The sequence below is a fragment of the Puma concolor genome, chromosome E3, assembly GCF_028749965.1.
Source record: "Puma concolor isolate L17-30 chromosome E3, mPumCon1.1.hap2, whole genome shotgun sequence".
NCBI lineage: Eukaryota > Metazoa > Chordata > Mammalia > Carnivora > Felidae > Puma > Puma concolor.
In genome coordinates, this window is record NC_141682.1 from 3,872,082 (window position 1) to 3,878,081 (window position 6,000).

The following is a 6,000-nucleotide window of genomic DNA, read 5'->3' on the forward strand; positions in this document are numbered from 1 at the left end:
GCAGCCATTCACGGACACTACGCTCGGGAACCACAGAAGCTTTTACAAACCTTCTGATTGAACAACCCATCTTCCCAAAAGGATGGGTTCGCCAGACGCCCACCGCTAAGGACCTGAACGTGGCCGCAGCTTTGCTCATTCAAGGACCTCAGGACTTGCCAGAATTTCCTTCCCTTTAATGGCTGAAGTCAATTAGCAGCCAAGCAAGGGCGAAAATTCCAAGCTGTTAATTCTGGGCTCTGCGGTCTTAAAACGTCCTGCTTCTCCTCGGACGAGACAATATTCTACAGTCGTTGAGCACACCACTACGTTATGGGATTGAATGTGATCCAGGTTCAAAATTGTTTTTTCTTTTACTTTAGAGGGAGTGGGCGCACAAGCAGGGGAGAGGGTCAGAGGGCGAGAGAGAGTCTCAAGCAGGGTCCACGACCCTGGGATCATGATCTGAGCTCAACCCACTGAGCCGCCCAGGCGCCCCAGGTTCAAATATTTTAATAACAAATTCATGTTTCTGAGGCATCCTGAGATGTTTCCGTGGGATTCTCCAACCAGCAGACGGCATAATTGGCCTGATGACTTGGGGACCCAGAGAGCCCCGTGGGGTCCCCAAAGGGAGCCCAAGGGGAAAACCCCATGTGGCTGACGGAGACCCAGAGCTGCAGCTGGGGTCCTGTGCTCACTTGGTCTTAGGCAATGTTTTTTCAAGAACATTGAGGGTCAGGAAATTGGGGACCGGCTGCTCCAGAGAACATGTGTGACAGAAGCCAGACAGAAATCCAGACAAGCCACTCAGAGGCCTCTGGCACGTCTCTGATAGAGGCCACCCAGCCTCCTGGGGACTCCGGTGAGGGGAGCCCCCCCTTCACCATCTGCCTCTGGAACACCCACTCACCATCCCCCGCGTGAGCTCTCCCGGCCCTGTGCCACCTCTACTATAGGCCACCCCCAGGCCACCGCAGCAGGAAATGAATTCTGCTATCTGCACACACGGGGACCCACACAGCTGTTGAGCAGAATGAACTGCAATCACATCTGTGGGCACAGAGCAATCTTCAAGTGATGCCCTTGTGAGCGAAATTAAGAATGCTGTCACTCATGCGTGTGCACGCATGTGCATAGACACACACACACACACACACACACGCACGTCTGCATGTGTGGAGACCATCTCTGGAAAGACAGGCAAGACCTTGGTAACAGTGGTTGCCTCCGACCTTGGTATTGTCTGGACTTTTTGCCATGCACACATATTATCTTTTTTTTAACGTTTTATTTATTTTTGAGAGAGACAGAGACAGAGACAGAGACAGAGTGTGAGCAGGGGAGGGGCAGAGAGACAGGGAGACACAGAATCCGAAGCAAGTTCCAGGCTCTGAGCTGTCAGGACACAGCCCAACATGGGGCTTAAACTCCCGAGCCGTGAGAGCACGGCCTGAGCCGAAGTTGGACACCCAAATGACTGAGCCACCCGGGCTCCCCATTATCTTTTCAAACAGAAAACAGGAAAATGGAGCAGTGCCAGGGCACGGATGCCCACTGTCCTCCTCCCCAGTGCCCGTCCTTCCTGGGCATCCTGGGTGCCGGACATTGATGTGATTCGAAGACGTCCCAGCTGTGTGGTCTTGGGAAACTTGCTAATCCTCTCTGATTTATTCCTTTGCTATAATGAAACGTTAAGCTCTTTTGAGACTTAGGGGACAAATGAGCGGGAAAGCAGCCTGCAGACTCCAGAGATCCGTGACTGTCCGTTCATTCCCGTGGTCACCTCCGCCGCCAGCTCAGGGCAACGTGAGCAAGAAATGGGGCCTCCGCACGGTGGGTGCGTGAGCCATCCCCGCCCTGGCCGCCCAGGCGTGCGCGAGAGGACGCACCGCGGAAGACCGCGGCACCCGCTCTGCCAGGGGGGCCCACCTGCCCCACGCCAGCCACACCGAGACCACACCGTCCACACCATCCCAAACCAGATCCGCCACCTGGTTCAGCCCCTCACCCTGCCTGGAACGGGACTGCGGTCCGCGTTTTGTCCTGGAACAACTTAATGCCCTTTTAGCGAAGAAATTGTACCTTCGGTCAGTCCCGGCTTCCATTTAGAATTCTGTCATACTACAGACTGTCATGCATTTTTTAAAATTATTAATGAAGTTTTGGACATATTTACATATGTAACTCGTGACTTGAAAACATGGGTGGCCAAGTCCTGCTCTCCTGCCCTGCTCCCGCATCACCTCCTCCCTGTCCTGGCCTCCTGAGTGGCCTCTACTCAACGATTGTCTTCCATGATGCCAAGAACAATCACCACTAAATTTGGGGTCTGAATTTTCTGTGGCCTTTGAGTGACTCAGAATCCAGCTCGGACTAAAACTGGAGACGCCCTGGAATCTCAATGAGGCTGCAGAGAATCCTGGCGGCTATTAGCAGAGATGATTGGAAAGCCGGAAGATTAATGTCGGGCCGGGTGAAGCAGTCGGTTAGATGAAGTCATCATACTCAAAACACCCGGTGCCCGTGTCTGCCACATTCACCACCAGCCGGTCTGTGCAGCCCCCTTGGAACCCCGCTCCCGTCTAGCAAACGGGAAGAGAGACTCCTTGCCTCGCAGGGGTCAGGAAAGAGCCAGGCCACAGGAGCCAGCTAACCAAGGGGGACGATGACATTGCAAAATGCCCAGGATTGAGAGACTTGTGTCTGCCTCCGTCCCCCGGAGGCTCAGCCTTTGCACGGCCGTCTTCCCAGTTCAGGGGTCTCCAGGAGCCGAACCCCCACGGCAGCTGCCGACACCACCCTGGGGCGGCCCCCCTCCCAGCCTTGCCCCCGCGGATTACGACGGCGGTGTGCGAGCATGTGGACCGTCTGTTTCCGTGTCTCTAAATCCCGATGGACCTGCACGTCACTTCCTGTTTTCTGGAGCCATACGCTCTCACTGTCTGTGAGTCGTTTCTAAACTGGCCAGCCCGCTCCCTTTCGGGGTTCACAGAGATCCTGTGAGGGAGTTTCACAAGATACCTTCAGTGTTTCCAAATGCCCAACAGAGAGTTCTCTCCTTTACCTTTCGTAGGACGTGCAGGTGTCTTTGCTTGGGGCTGAAACACGAGCCATCCAGAGCGGCCGCAGGGGTCAGCCCCAGGCTGGCGGGCACCACAGGGTGGGCTCCAGAGGCCCACTGTCTGGATTCACACCGGGTCCCACCCCTACTGGCTGTGTGACCTGGGGTGGGGGTCTTACTGACTCTGAGCTCGAGTTTTCCCGTCTGTAAAATGGGGACACTTGGCATACTCAGGAAATGATAGCGGATTCTGGAAAAAAATATATATATATAACAAAAAAGAAAAGTACTACAGAAGAGTCGCTCTCTCACTGAACGGACCTCTCCCCAGCTCTGTGCGATGGCTCAGTAGTTGGGGCTCCTCGGTGAGGAAGACAAAACACCCCCCTCTTGTGGAGTTGCCCTTCAGGGAAGGGGATCCAGAAATGAACAGTCAGCATAATCCAGAAACCATACAGGCTGCTCAGGTGCTCAGGGTGGTGAGTGTAACAGGAACAGGAGCAGAGCTGGGGGGGGGGGGCGGGGATACTGAGGCCTCAGAGAAAAAGTGGCCCTTCCACCAGGAACTCGATGGACCTCGCCACACTGTTACTTGAGGAAGGGGGGGATGAGATTTGCCAAGTAGATGAAACCTCGCGAAATCCTGCGAGATACGGGGTTCACGGGCGGAGAAAATGGTAAACACAGCTCTTCTGAGAAGACGCTAGAAAATCCAGAGCACGGCCCATTGTGCTGTTTGGTTTGTGCCACGGACGGTCGCCGAGAATCTCTTAAAGGGCCTCGCGGGCAGGGCCCTGGGTCTTCGAGCCAGAAGGCAGGTGCCAGGCGGGGCCGGTGGGGTCGTCGGTCTAGATCACGGGCTGGCAGACCGCGGCCACAGGCTACGTGAGACCACCGCCGGGTTTCTGGTTTTCCTGGCAGCTTTACCGGGAGACACTTTGCGGGCCGGGCCCCGTAGCTCCCCTGCTGACAGCCTCCACGTCAGCATCCTGACCTGCACGTGACCAGGGCTGGGCGACCATCGCCTCATTCAGGCTTCAGAGTGTGTTCGCCATCCCAAAAGCAAACCTTGCAGCCGCTAACGGCCACTCACCGCGTGTCCCTTAGCCGCCCCCTGCCCCCGGCCTGACCCGCCACCAATTTACCTCCTGTCTCCACCACTGTCCGTGTCCCAGACGTTTCGCAGAAATGAAATCGCACCACAAATGGCCTCTATCTAGGACTGGCTCCTTTCGCCGAGCTGCAGGTTTTCAAGATGCGCCGTGATTCAGCAACTCGTTCTTCGTTAGTTTGTTCGCCCGGTGATGTTCCACTGTGTGGCTAGACCGCATTTTGTCCGTCCGTTTGGCGGTCCACGGACACTGATGGTGCCTCCTTTTCGTCTGTTGTGAATAATACTGGATGAACATTTGCGTAAAAATGTTTGTGTGGACGCAGGTTCTCATTTCCTTTGAGTACGTATGTCCACACGTACGACGTGTACACACAGAATTGCTGGGCTGTAGGTAACGCTCACGTTTCGAGGAGCCGCCAGACCGTTTGCCCACGTGGCTGCACCGTTTTGCATTCCCGTCATGGACGGATGAGGGCTTTTCTTCATGTCCTTGTCAACGCTTGTAATCGTATGTCTTTCTTACCCTAGCCATCCTAGTGGGCGTAGGGTAGTATATTGTGGTTTTAATTTGCATTTCCCTGCAGCCTAATGCTGTGGAACATCTTTCCGCGTGTGTGATAGACATTCATTTCTCGCCTTTGGAGAAATGGTTCTCGAAACCCTTTGCCCGTTTTTGCGTTAAGCTATTTATCTTTTTATCATTGAGTTTTGAGAGCTTTTTATATGTTCTGGGTACATGTTCCTCACCAGATACATGATTTGTAGATATTTTCTCCCAATCTGGGGTTGTGCTCAAACAGCAAGGAATAAGGATATTAGTACCACCGCTGTTTATAGTAACAAAAAATTATAGGTAACGTGAAGCTTTTCAGTAGCAGAGTAGTTACATAAATTACATTTATTTATAATATGGAAGACACTTCCCTTTTTTTACGACAGCTAAAATCAATGGGGACGATGCTGTGTATTGACATGGGGTGATTCCCGAGACATGTTAAATGGACAGAGCAAACTACAGAATAACACATACAGCATCTGACTCTTTACGAAAGGCAAAATCATACTTTTCTCTGCGTGTGAATGTGTGTAGGTAAATACAGAGGGGGAAAGGTCTATGAAGAAACGCGTTGAATCAAGAGAAATAATTATCTCGGGAAGGATCAGAATACAGAGGGTCTGACGAGGGGAGGACAAGTGTTTAGAAAGAAGACCCAGAAAAGAGACCTGCTTCCGGAAAAAATGGAGTAGGTGTGCTTTTGTTTTTTTCTGTTCCTCCCATTAAGTACAGCTAAAATCCCGGATATTTATATAAAACGAACAAAAGACTGGAGAATGGAGAGAAGATGGCAGACCGGCCAAGGACGTCAGGAGCCGAGGAAGGACACGGCAGTGACTCTCCGGGTTTCCTTGTGGCCTCATGTAGCTCCCAGGTGGGAATCTAGTAACCCGGACCAGGTACAGACTAAAAAGCTCCTAGGAAAGCCTGTTCTCCCCAGCCACAGGCCCAGGAAAAGGCAACCTAGCAGAACAAACATTTTAGACGATGCCTGTTCTACTCCAGCCAAACGCCACAGACAGAAACAGTGGCTCTACCCCTGCCAGCAAAGACAGAGAGTTCAGACTCGCAGCTCGCCAGGCTGTGTGTGACAAGATGTCCCCACTCCTCCCCCTCCTGCTGCTGCCTGGTGGCTCCAGATCAGGCCAAGGGGAGAGCTGAGACTGTGCCAAGATCACATGGGGAACCTGGGCTTCCACCATCACCCGGAGGGAGCCTGGCCTCCTTCCACCTCCCCGACCGGGGGGTGGGTCATGCTAAACGAGTATGACGGAAACTTAGGGCTTC